General features: G+C 54.9%; 1 protein-coding gene across 2 annotated transcripts in view; it reads left to right on the forward strand.

The window, feature by feature from the left end:
* Positions 1 to 2,100: 2,100 nt before the first annotated feature.
* CLIP2 (CAP-Gly domain containing linker protein 2) overlaps positions 2,101 to 12,810 on the forward strand; it is a 78,469-nt gene continuing 67,759 nt past the window's right edge. For both annotated transcript variants that reach the window (XM_063089499.1, XM_063089500.1), the window contains exon 1: positions 2,101 to 2,307. The gene's annotated coding sequence lies outside the window, so the exon portion shown is untranslated. The remainder of the gene's footprint in view (positions 2,308 to 12,810) is intronic.

The raw sequence follows: 12,810 nt of genomic DNA on the forward strand, positions 1-12,810 counted from the left end.
CCCCTCTGTGGGGCTGCTGGTCACAGCCAGTGTCAGCAAGAAAATGGCCCAATCAGCCCTTTCTGTGGAAACAAAAGGCCTGGATGATAGGGTGGCTGGAAGGCACCCCCTCCAGGCCTCCCCACCTCCCTCCCCATGCCATCACTGGGCCGATGCCCCAGGGCCTGGGCCAAGCTCAGCTGCACCTGCCATATCTGACAGCATTTGCTTTAGCTGCAGGAAGTAGAAAAACTCAAATCCAAACTTCAACAAGATGGAAGCCTATCTCCTTGCACCTAGAACAAGCCTGGTAGCAGTAACAGCAAAAGGTTGCGCCTCATAGGTGAGTCACTTCTTTGAACTCTGCCCACCAACTGGCAGGTAAGTCTCACCAGCCACCAGCTGGGGACCTTCTCAGGACTGGCCCAGTGCCCAGCTTCCATGGTTATACCATCACACTTTTGCTGAACTGAATTGAAACACTCTCCCCATTTTACAAGTGGGGAAACTGAGGTCAAAAGATTAAGTCATTTTTCAAAGATATGTTTTTTGGTTTTTGAGGCTGGTTGGTACGGGGATCCAGACCCTTGACCTTGGTGTTATAACTGCACTCTAACCAACCAAGCTAGCCGGCCAGCACTAATTTTTCAAAGATTATGGATACCAGGGCAGTGGAGGGGTGGTAGTAACGACTTAGCAAATTCATTCACTCATTCGTTGAACAAATATGAGTTTTATTGAACATCTAGCCTCTGCCAAGCATTGTACTGGGTGCCTTGGGGATATAAACAAGACTGTGCCTGGCCCATGCTTTCCCGTAGGGCAATAGACTCATCATTTAGACTGCAATCTGCAACACACCCACATTTCCACACTCCAGGGAAATGCAGGTAAATTTGAGCTTGGCATTTGAAGGGGAAGTATTGTTACTGGGTAGCATATCCAGGTTCTTGATCCATAAAGAAGAATCTTTCATAGACCAGCAAAAGGAAAGGAAGAGATAGACAGAGAAACGGAACATGATAGGGCTTTATTACCAAATGAAGGTTTGCACCGAAGTGCACAGGCATCTCCACTGGAGAGAGATGCGAGCGCCCCCGACCTTCTCCGTCCTCTCAGTGCCACGTGCAAGCTCCTAATGCCCGACCTCTGCCCCTCCTGTCCCACCTGGTGCGCAGGCCCTGGCCCATCCAGTCTGAATATTTATAAGCAACCTCCCTGGGGCGTGTCCTTACTCTGCCCTGTCTCAGTATGATTTGTCACACAGAGAAAAGGGGAAGGGCACTACTGATAGAACAACCACCAAGGGCAAAGGCACATGGTAAGCTTATCAAGGGGACGAAGAGGGAAACCGAGGCACAAAAGCCAACTCCGAGCCCGGGCACTAAGGATGTTGGGATTTGGCTACTTCTTGGTTCCTGGGCTGCCTCTTAGTGTCTGCTCCACCCAGGCAGCCGTCTCAACCCCTCTGATATGGCAGGAGACAGATCCCGTCCTGGTGAGGAGGGTGCAGAGTTCATCTGTATCTTGGGTACCACTTTTTCCACAGACATACTGGAAGCCAGTCACCGTAAGACCTATGACACGGCTCCCGACCTGCTTTGGCCTCAAGGTGAGACCTGAAGTTCTCACCTCGGCTACACTGTCCCCTCCTCGTCCCTTTCCGTCCAGTCCAAACATCATCTCCTCTGTGAAGCCTTCCCGGAAACTCCAGGACTCCCCACCCTCCCCACTTCCGAGCTGCTTCTGTCTCTCCTAGCGGTCTGGGACATCCTCGTAAGCAGAGCATGGCCGAAGGATGCTCTTTCACCAAACACGATTTAAGCACCAATACGTGGCCAGCGCTCAGGTGGGCGTGTGCGACTCCCGGACTCCCCACAGAAGGCGGCCGCGGGCGGAGGCGTCCCGAGGAGGCGGGGCGCCGAGGTTCCTCCGCGTTTTCCGCCCTCCCGCCCACCTTCGCACGGCGCCGCGGCCTGAGAACCGCGAGGCCGCGCGCGCACGCCTGACCCCCGCCGCGCCAGGCCCCGCCCTCCCGCGCCCGCCCCAGCGCCGGCCCCTTTTGTTCCCTCCCGGAGCCCGGCCGCTGGCTCCGCTGGCGCTCGGCTCGGCTCGGCCGCGGGGCGCGCAGGCGGCGGCCGGGCTTCCTCCGTCCCCGCCTCCCGCCTTCCCGCGGCCGCCGGCCCGGGAGCGCCGAGCGCACAGCCCGCCCCGGGGCCAGGAGGGGCTGCAGCGCGGTGGGCAGTGCCGCGCAGGGAGGGGCCGCAGCATCCTCGCCCCCCTCGGCGGCCGGCCTCCCGCCCCGAGCCCGATGCTGCAGGGGCGCAGGTAGGAGCAGCCGGGGGGCTCGGGGACGGGCTGGCGCGGGCAACAAAGGACGGAGAGCTGCGAGGGGTGGCGGCAGCCCGCGCCTGGTCGGAAGCCGTGCGGCCGCGGGAGGCATTGTCGGGCGTGGGCAGAGGCGGAAGGGTCGGACGCCGCGGGTGGGCGTGGGAGGGAGCTGGCCGGGTGCGCCCCCGACTTCCCCGTCGCCTGCACGGGCTGCTGGGCTTGGGGGCGCTTCCCGGGCTGTGGGTCCCCGTGGCGAAGGCATCGCCGGCACCGTCGGCGCCCCCACCCACGGACAGGCGGTTCGGCCCGTCTGCTGGGGGACCGCCTGTCCCCCTCCTAGGGGCAGCGCCAGGCGGCTGGACGCGCCGCAGGGCTCTCTGGGCTCACAGGTCCGGGGACACAGCCTGGTGGGCGCGGCCATAAAACCCCCATCTTCAGACCCGGGGTCTGGGAGCACACGGAGCCCCCGCCCGCCGGCTGTGGTCGCTTGGCCGATGCCGTTTGCAAAACTTGGTTGAAGTGCATGGCTGAGGAGGGGTCGGGGGAGACTGGGGCGGGCGGCTTCCCGCAGGGGGTGCCCTCCCCACGCTGGCGCTGGTGGCTGGTGAGGCAGCAGATTTTCTGCCCTCCCCCTAGGGAGGGGCGGCGGCCGCGGAGGATGCTTGGTCGAGCCTTCAGGGCCCGCCCGTTTGGACCCTTCAGACGGCGCCTGGGCCGGGTGGTGCTCACTGGGCACTGCCACGCAGGCCCCAGCTCCACCCTGGGAAGGACGGGCGGAGGGGGCACCTTGGAGGGAGTCACACACCCAGCCGGTGCGTCTCCCAACCTTTGAGACCTCTCCTGTCCCTTCTGGGTGAGAGGTAGGAATCTAGGATGAGAGGGGCTGCCCTCAATCTTGTAAGACGCTGGAGAGAGGCTGGTGGGGATGGGGCTGGCCTAGGGCTGTGGGCAGAGGAGGAGGGTGCAAGGAGCACCACGTGGGGCTGCCTCACCTCGTATGTGCTAAAGGTCCTTCTTTCCGTTGTAAATGTAAACAATGAGCCCTTCATTCATCCAGCCACGGTCACCTGGACAGGCACTGCCAGGAACTGGCAGGTAAACAGGACCGGAGCCTTGCCGTCCCCAAGGAGCAAAGCCCAGCAGCACTTGCTGAGTGCATGGTGGGCAGCTGGGGGCATAGAGGAGGGACCCCTGGAGGATGGGGCAGACCAGGAATCGGGACAGAGTGCCGTGCAGCGTGCTGCCAGGATGCTGAAGGTGGCTTCATGCAGGAGAGAGAGGGTGGGCAGGGGCTTGGAGCTGGGAAAGGAGGCAAGAAGCCTGTTGGGTTAGAGGAGCAGCAAAGGATTTAGGTGGCTTAGGGTGCAGGGTTTAAGGCAGGGGAAGTCCTGCTGAGGAAAGGGATTGTTCTGTCCCTCCTACCTTCCCAGGTGAATACCATGTGCAGGTACTCTCCTGCAAATGGTAGGTGCCCCTGAGTACAGGGTGCATGGGTGTTGGGCTCCAGGACAGGGGAGGGGGAAGGAGATGGAGAGGGGCTCCAAAAGCAGAAGAGCCAGGTGGAGGGGGTTTGAGAGGAGCCTCTGCACATGCCTCTGTGCACCTGAGCCCAGGCACTTGGCACTCAGCAGGCTGGGGAGGTGGTGCCTGGAATTCGGCACCTAGAGCCTTAGAGGGGAAATCCACCGAGAGGGGCACTGTTCCCTTTCCAGTATCTGCTGTCCACTTGTCGGTTAGCAGTTTGGAAGCTGAAGCCTGCCAGCCTGAGTTCAAATGCCAGCTCTGCCACTTACCAGCTGTGTGGCCACTGCACCCCTCTCTGCCTTGATTTCCCCACCTATAAGATTGGGATACTTATGGTATCTGCCTGTTAGGGTTGTTGAGAGAATTGTGTGCCCTGTGACAGAGTAGATGTTCTGTAAGTGTTTGTTGTTGCTGCCACACTGAGTGGCCCTCCAGCCTCCATTCACACACGTTGGGTGACAGGAGGCTCATCTTCTCAGGCTTCTTGTCTACCTTTGGGTGTTAGCTGTGCCCCAGGTCCTGCTGTTCCTGCCTCCCTAGGTGATGGAAAGGCCACCTGCTCCCACCTAGCAGGCCTGGCCACAGTGTCCCTTATTTCCCTCCTGGCCTCCCCTCTCTGGCCCCCCACCCCAAGAGTTGGTCCTGCTCTCTTGACGCCACCTGCTGTACCTCTGCTTCCTTTCCCAGGGAGGGAAGCTGCCCTCGGGACCCTCTGGTTTCCTACCCCGTGGTTCTTGGGAGAATTTCAGTCTTTGTGCAGGTTTTTTTAAAAAAAATTAGTGTATATTCAGTGCATACTCTATGTCGGGAATGGTTCCGAACTCTTTAAATGTATGCATTCGTTTGTGGATATTTTAATTATGCCGCCTACATTTTACTGATGAGGACATTGTGGCACAGAGAGGTTGCTCCATTTGCCTTTCACGCATTCATTAAGCACCTACTGTGTGCCTGGGAGGCACGCCCTCTTCCTCCATGCCATTCTCCCCACCTCCCAGATCCATTTCCCCAAAGCACAATTATGGTCACGCCTTGCTCAGACACCTCCACTCCATTTGCTCAGGTACAAGTCCAAACACACTAGCTGGTGTTTACGGCCATCCCCAGTGGGCTGTTCCTTGCCTTCTCATGGGGGCCCTCCCATGCTCCCATGCACATCAGACCCAGGCTTGCCTCTCCTACACACCGTTTATGGGCTGTGAGTGGTGGGCATGGTTTGATGAGCAGGGCTGGCTTTAGGGGGTGGGGCTGTGCCCTCTGATCCCATGTCTTTGGGATTATTTTGTAGCAGGAACAGGAACCTCCTCCAAGTAGGTTAGGTGCAAGGGGATTTAAGAGTAGGGATCATTGGGGCCGGCCCGTGGCTCACTCGGGAGAGTGCGGTGCTGATAACACCAAGGCCCCGGGTTCGGATCCCATATACGGATGGCCGGTTCGCTCACTGTCTGAGCGTGGTGCTCACAACACCAAGTCAAGGGTTAAGATCCCCTTACCAGTCATCTTTAAAAAAAAAAAAAAGAGTAGGGATCATGAACCCGTGCAGCAAACACTTGCAGACCGCCCGGCCCTGCAGGACCCAGGAAGCTTGCACGCAGCCCCTCCTCCGGCTTCCCTCTCTCTGTACTGTGGTTTTATTTTCTTAGCCTTTCCCTACAGGCTAGCTCTCTCTGGCCCAGTGTGGCTGACCTGAATGGTGGCTTCGGCTTGACCTCCCGGTGGTGCTCCCCTCCTCTCGGGGTGCCAGAAAGACTGATTGGTCCAGGCTGAATGAGGGAGCCCACCCCTATCTGTCCAGCCCGTGGGGGCAGGCCGCGTGGTCGCTGGGGCTGGGGGTGGGAGACAGTGCAGGCACAGCTTGTATCATGAGTCGGCGGCATTTGTAACGCATGGTGTGTGCTGGGTGAAGACCAGCAAATCAGGCATCGCGGAGCACAGGCGCTCGTGGTCTGACGGGGAGGCAGACCATGGTCAATTAAGCATTGTGCCACAGGGTACAGCACATGGGTCTCCACCACTTAGCAGCATGATTCGTTGCGATAAATGTGGTGTACTGATCTTGCTGGTGTGGGGATGGCTGGGCTGCCCACCACTGGCCTCCCCTGGGCCTGGCCTGGGGACAAGGGAAGTCTCTCTCCCTTCAGGACCTGGGGACTGGGGGTCCGATCGCCAGCATGGGACCCGAGCCCCCTTCCCACCCCAGCCGGTCCCACACACACTCCCTTCTCTCTGGGCTGCACAGCCAGGGTCGTCGCAACAGAAACAGTAATACAAAACTCATGTTTTCAGAGGAAATGCTGCAGGATGTTAATGAAATGTTTCCCTTCTGAATAGAAAGCAGAACAGGCCAGGTGGTTTTTATTAACGAGGCATAAATTTAGGACCTTGTCCCCTTAATGGCTTCCGTCTTGACTGAGCGCCTCTTGCTCCATGATTGGAATCATACCTGTGACTCTAGCTGAAGCCCAGGAAGACCCCCACTCCTGACCCCCTTCCCTCTTTGCCCTTCTTGCCAGAGGGCAGAAGCTGAGGCTCAGGAAGAGGGCCTGGTTTTCCAGCCTCCCCCCACTCCCCGGAGGCGATCCCTGTGAGTGTCCAGGGCTGGTCTGCTCCTGCCTGCAGCCCAGCCTGGCTGGTTCTACCCCCGGCTCCGTTCTGGGGTGCCCCAGCCCTTGCCCACACCCCAGCATGAATCATTGAGCTTTTATTGAATTGGGAAGACACCAGCCCTCTTCCTGGAAATGTAAAAAATGTTAGCACCTTTCAGAAACATTTTAAGGCCAGATACTTCATGCCTAGTGGGGTAATTGCCTGGGCAGTGGTTGCAGGTCGTTCTGAGGGCTACTCCTGAAGGCGTGGCAGTGGGTGGGAGGGGTGGTCTGGGGCTTCCTGGGGGAGGAGGACTAGGGCTGTGTCTTGAAGGATGGGCGGGGGAAGACACTCCTGATAGGTGCAAAGGGAGGAAAGAAGGGGAGAAGTTTGGGGAGCAGGGAGTAGAGCATCCAGCTGGGAGCTCAGTGTGGCACCCACCATTCTCCCAAGTCGGGTGTGAAGATGGGCATCTGGTTGTCAGATCCTGCAAGGGTGGACTCACTTCGTGAGGGAAGAGTGACGTTTGGTGTCTGTGGATCTTTGGCCACCTCGTACGTACCCTTCTGCTCCCGCTCAGGCTGTTGCTTTTTCTACTGTAGACTATTCACTGTGCAATTCTGTCCGTTCGTTCCCTCAGCTCACATTCAGCTTCTTTCTGACCAGGGGCCCTGGAAGAGGGGAGGGAAGACATCTGAAAGGATTTTAAGTGTTCTTCGTCTGATTCCAGAAAGGACTTGGCAGTGATTTACAAAGATAAGCACAGATTATAACAAGATTAAAAATAAATGAGAAAACTGGGGCAGGAGGAAACCTGGGGTAGCAAAAATCAAATGAGGCTGGAGGAAACTTCTGCGCGCCTGTTGGAGATAATTTGACTCCGAGCTTTCTAGCAGCCAGATCTGAGGAGGAAATAGGAGTTTGGGGTGGCTTTATAATGTTACATCGTTTCGTGCAAGCCCTGCCACATGTAATATTAATACAGGAGTGAGGGACTCCAGGGAGGGATGAACACTGTGGTCCTGCGGTATGGCCCCCGTGGATGTCTAGAATGCAGAGGGAAGGAGGGACAGACAGATGAGATGGCAGCTGCCTTCTGATCCCTCTAATCCTCCTGGAAGGTCCTTGCTGGTCACTGCAAGGAGCCAAGAGCTGGGGCTGATGCTGCGTAGCCAGCCCCCTCCATGAAGGCCTCCAGGGCTGGGTGGGAAGTTGCAATCAGGAGTGAGGCTGGTCTCTGTCTGGAGAAGCCCATCTCTGGAGGGGGCATTTGCAGCCCCCACACTCATGGAGGTGGGGGCCTGGGATACAGAGGTGTGCACAGCTCTGGGGAGAAGCAGAGGCAGCAGGCAACACCTCTTGAGTCTTACAGAGCTTTGAGAGGGAGTTTGAAAAGGGATAGAAGAGTGGAGAAGATACTCCCAGCAGAACAGGGATGGGGAGGGATATCTTCAGGAGCAAAGAACTGTTCAGGGAGGTTGGAGTACAGGGTGGAAGGGTGCCCAGAAGACCAAGCCTGAGGCAGGTGAGGGCTGGGGTCAGCTGGCGAAGGTGCTGCAGACTGTGGCCTCGGCTCTGAGGCCTCCTGTCTAAATGTCTGCCCTAGTCACCCCCAACCTGGGTGCCTGGAAGAGAGTTGGTCTTGGTTTTGAGGAAGTCAAGAAAAGCAGTTAAAAGCACACACTCTATGGCCAGAGGGCCTCAGTTCGAATCCCAGCTCTGCCATTGATTAGTTTTGTAACCTTGGGCAAGTGACTTGGCTTCTCTGTGCCTCAGTTTCCCCACCGGTAAAGTGGAACTTATAAAAGTATCTTCTTTGTAGGGCTGTTGTGAAGATTAAATGAGTTAATATTTATAAAGTGCTTAAAATGGTGCTTGGAGCTGAACAATTGTTACAGGTCTGTGGCCCCCACAGACTGGAGCAGCTCAGTAGAGGAGGGGGTCCCATGCAGGCCCAAACCCCCAACACCAAGTATACTCATGCAGGTTTTGAGTCAAGCACAGTGAAGAAGCAAATGCTCTCTTACAACCCCGCATAGAAAACCTTCTGTCTAGAGCAGAGAGTGGTGTGGACATGGATCACCCTTCCCCTGAGGGGGGCTGCTGTAGGGGAGGGTCTGGAGTACTCAGGAGCTCCCAGCTAATGTTGTTATTGACAGTGATATAGTTGCTCCATGGTGGGGCTGGGGGATGTTGTTCTGTGCCAGGCACTGTGCTGGGAGCATTTTAGGCAGAACCTCATTGAAACCTTACAGTCCCAGAGTGAAGGGGTTCCATTGTCAACTCCTGTTGTGGATGAGAACGGGGAGGCCAGAGAGTACAGTGCTTGTCCCCAGCAGTGGTTCTCAACTTTTTTTTCATTATCACCTCCACCCCCTCTAGCCCTTCCTAGGCATTTTTTTCCAAATTGCCAGCCCCTCATGACATTTTCATACTACAGAGGTACTGTATATCTACTTAATGTGCTATGGTTTTTCTAGGGCCACACACCATTGTAATATCTAACATTTTGGGGGTACCTGTTATGGGTTGAATTGTGTCCTCCTAAAATGCATATGTTCAACTCCTAACCCCCAGTGTTAAAGAAGTGACCTTATTTAAAGGGAGGGTCTTCACAGAGGTAATCTAGTTCAAATGAAGTCATTGGGGTGGTCCCTAATCCAAGATGGTAGTGTCCTTGTAAGAAGAGGACATTTGGACACAGACGTGTACAGGAGATAACCTTGTGAGGACACACGGAGATGATGGCCATCTGCAAGCCAAAGAGAGAGGCTTCAGAAGAAACCAACCCTGCTGACTCCTTGATGTCAGACTTCCAGCCTCCAGAACTGTGAGAAAATTAAGTTCTGTTGTTTAAGCCACCCAGTCTTGGTATTTTGTTAGGGCATCCCTAGAAAATTCAAACAGTCCCTAAAACCAATGTTTGTCCACTTGCAGGTCCCCTTGTGTCCAGTTACTTGCTAGTAAGTGGTGGGTCACCTCTTAGACCCAGGTCGGTGGGCTCCTGGCTTGGTGTCGTAGGTAAGCTTGTGCCTGGGCCCCAGGGAGATGCTTCTGTGCAGCCTCAGAGTCATGGTGTGAGCTCAGGAGAGGCTCTCAGGGCAGCCATGCCAGCTGAGCAGGAGTCCCCTCTGAGAGGAGGCTCAGCCCCTGCTCGGTCCTCTCCATGATGGGATGGGGTCCACTGCCTGCTGCTGTGTGCTCAGGGCTGGGGTTTCCAGCAGGATGTGAGTCAGTGGGAAGATTGAGTTGCTTCTCTCTGTCCTTCCCAGAGACAGCTTCAAGCAGGATGGGGTGTGAGCAAGCTGCTGTGGGCACCCCACTCAACGTGAGGAGGGTGAGGGTGGCACAGGAGCTCCTGTCTATTATGTGCCAGGTGCTGTCCTAGGTACCAATAGCCCAGCAATGAACAAGATGTGCAGAGACCCTGCCCTCATAAAGCTGCTCTCAGTGAGAGGTGAGGGAGTTTGCTGGTGGATGAGAGGGAGGGCATTCTAGGCAGAGGGCACGGCGTGTGCAGAGGCCTGGTAGTGTGCCAGCTGTGAGGGTGTGGGTCCCAGTCTGGGGCATTCAGCTGGAATTTGATTGCTCCGATGGGGCTGCCCTTTCTGGAAGTAATAAAAGAAAAGGCTGATTTTGAGGGCTTGTTAGTGACTGACCTCACTCCTGGGTCTACCAAGTTCTGCCTTCCTCTACCTTCCACCCCAGCAGCACTGGGCCACCTTTCAGAGGTATAGATGGTGCCATGGCCTGCTGGCTGCCTCATCCCTTCTCCAGGCTGCCACACCCTGGTTGTCTCTCTGGGCCCTGGTTCACACCCCCTCCCCTCTGGCTGGGGCCTCTCATGCCACTCAGGGGCCAGGACAGAACCGCAGCGGGTTCAGCCGCCTCCTCGCTCTGTGCCTGCAGGGGAAGGCTGGGGAATGTGAGAGGACGCTCGGCTTGTGGACTCCGGACCTTTAGGGAAGCAGGTCGGTGCAGAGAGGTGGTTCTTTCAGCACAGTACCACCGTGTGCTGGGCTCTGGGTTCTTGAACTCCAGTGGGCTTGGGCCTGTCCACGGGGAGCTCACAGAACCATGGGGGGAGACACGTGCTCCAGTACATCACAGGGTTAGGGGTCACTGGCTGGGGGCAGTCTGATGGGAGGGTGCCACAGCCACAGGGACCACCCCTGGGATAGTGATCTGGGTTTTCCCTGCTTTCTCCTCTCCCGCCGTCACCCACCCCTAGCCCAGGTCATTTAAAAACTTTTTATGGAAGAATGATAGCCATACAGAAAAGTGCACATATCACAAGTGTACAGCTCTTGGAATCTTCTTAAACTGAAATGCGTGTGTAACAAACACCTAAATCAAGAATCAGACACACTAGCTCCCCAGAAGCTGATTTTTTCCTTCCAGTTGATACCCCTAACCCAAGGTAACTCCTTCCCTGGTTCCTGACACTATCAGTGAATTTCGGTGCTTTGAACTTCACTTTAAATAGAAGCAAACCCTCGTAGTCTGGGCACTTCTTTATATCTGGCCTCTTTTGCTCTCTATTATGAATAATTGCAAAGTTAATATACATTGTTGCATGTAGTTGTAGGTGGTTCTCATTGCTGTATGTTATTCCATTGTGTGAACAGTCTACAACTTATTTGCTCTTTTATTTATTTATTTATTTTTGCAGCTGGCCATTATCTGTGCTCTAACCCACTGAGCTAACTGGCCAGCTAATCACTCACTCTAATGATGATGGATAGTTGGGTTGTTTCCAGTTTGGGATTATTAGGAATGGTATATACCTTTTGGTGCGTTTATGTACACATTTCTGTTGGGAGTATACCTGGGGGTGGAATTGCCAGGACATAGAGTTATGTATGTCCAGCTTTAGTATGTAGCACCAAACTGTTTTCCAAATTGCTAAAACTAATTTCCACTCCTACCAGCAGAGCGTGAGCATTCTGGATGGTCCACACCTCACCAACACTTGCTATGGTCAGTCTTTCTCGTTTTATCCATTCTGGTGGATGTTACCATGGTGACTAATGAAGTTGAATCTTTTCGTCGTTTCTTTTATTGGTCTTTGAATATCCTCTTCTTGTGAAGTGCTTGTTCATCTTTTTCTGACTTTTCTAACTTGTGCTGATTTGTTAGAGTTCTTTGTATACTCTGAATATGAACCCTTTGTAGAATATAGGAATAGCAAGTGTGGCTTGTCCTTTCATTCTCTGTCTCTCTCAGTGGTGTCATTTGATACACAGAAGCTCGTAATCTTAATGTCCAATTTATCCATTTCTTCCCTTATTTTTAGCACTTTCTGTGTCCTGTTTGAAGACTTTCACCTGCTCCAGTGTTATGAAGATCTTCTGAGTCTTCTTCTAAAAACTGTTGTTTTACCTTCACATTTAGATCTGCTGTCTGTCTGGAACTGACTTTTGTATGTGGTGTGAAGTAAGTGTATTCATTTCCTACTGCTGCTATAACAAATTACCCCAACTGAGTGTCTGAAGACTGCACAAATCTATTATCCCCAGTAATTTACAATTCTGGAGGTCAGAAGTCTGAAATGGCTTTCACTAGGCTAAAATCAAGGTGTCAGCAGGGCTGTGTTCCTTCTGGAGGCTCGAGGGAAGAATCTGTTTCTTAGCCTTTTCCATCTTCTGGAGGCCCGCCCCCCCATTCCTTGGCTCATGGCCCCTTCTTCCATTTTGAAAGCCAACATTGGGATCGAGTTCTTCCCATACTGCCATCTCCTGTTCTCCTTCTCCTGCCTTCCTCTTCCGTTCGTAAGGACCATACAATGTCATCGGGCCCACCCAGGTAATCCAGTTACCTTATTAGCAATCTTAATTTCCCCTTGCCATATAACGTGATGTATTCACAAGTTCCAGGGATGAACACCCCTCCGTTCCCTGTTTGCCACCAAGTCCCACTCAGCATCTCTCGCCTCTCTGTCTCTTCAGCCCTGCCTCTGACCCAGTTCAAGCCTCATTATTGCTCCCCCGTCACAACAGTCCCCAGCCAGCCTCCCTGTCCCCAGCACCCGCCACCCCCCCCAGTTCATTGTCCTCATCAGCCCCAAGAGCAGCTTTGCTGACATGCACATCCAGTTGTGTCAGACCACTCACTGAAGTCCTTCCTGGCTCCTCTCCCTTCAGCCTGGTGCCTGGGTGTGGCCGGAAAAACCCCTGCTTGTCTCTCCCAGTCTCTGGATGCCCCACCCCCACCCCATTTCATCCACACTAGATCCTGGGCTGTTTGCTTGAACTGGCAGAGCATGGTCTGTGCCTTCTCCAGTGTCCCCTGTAGGGCCCGAGACCCTCTGCCCCGGGCTCCCTGGTGCAGAGCTGTTGCCCTCTGATGCTGTCGTTGTCCGGGTGGCACCATGTCCACCTTGGTTGCCTC

This window comes from Cynocephalus volans, chromosome 3, assembly GCF_027409185.1.
Source record: "Cynocephalus volans isolate mCynVol1 chromosome 3, mCynVol1.pri, whole genome shotgun sequence".
Lineage (NCBI taxonomy): Eukaryota > Metazoa > Chordata > Mammalia > Dermoptera > Cynocephalidae > Cynocephalus > Cynocephalus volans.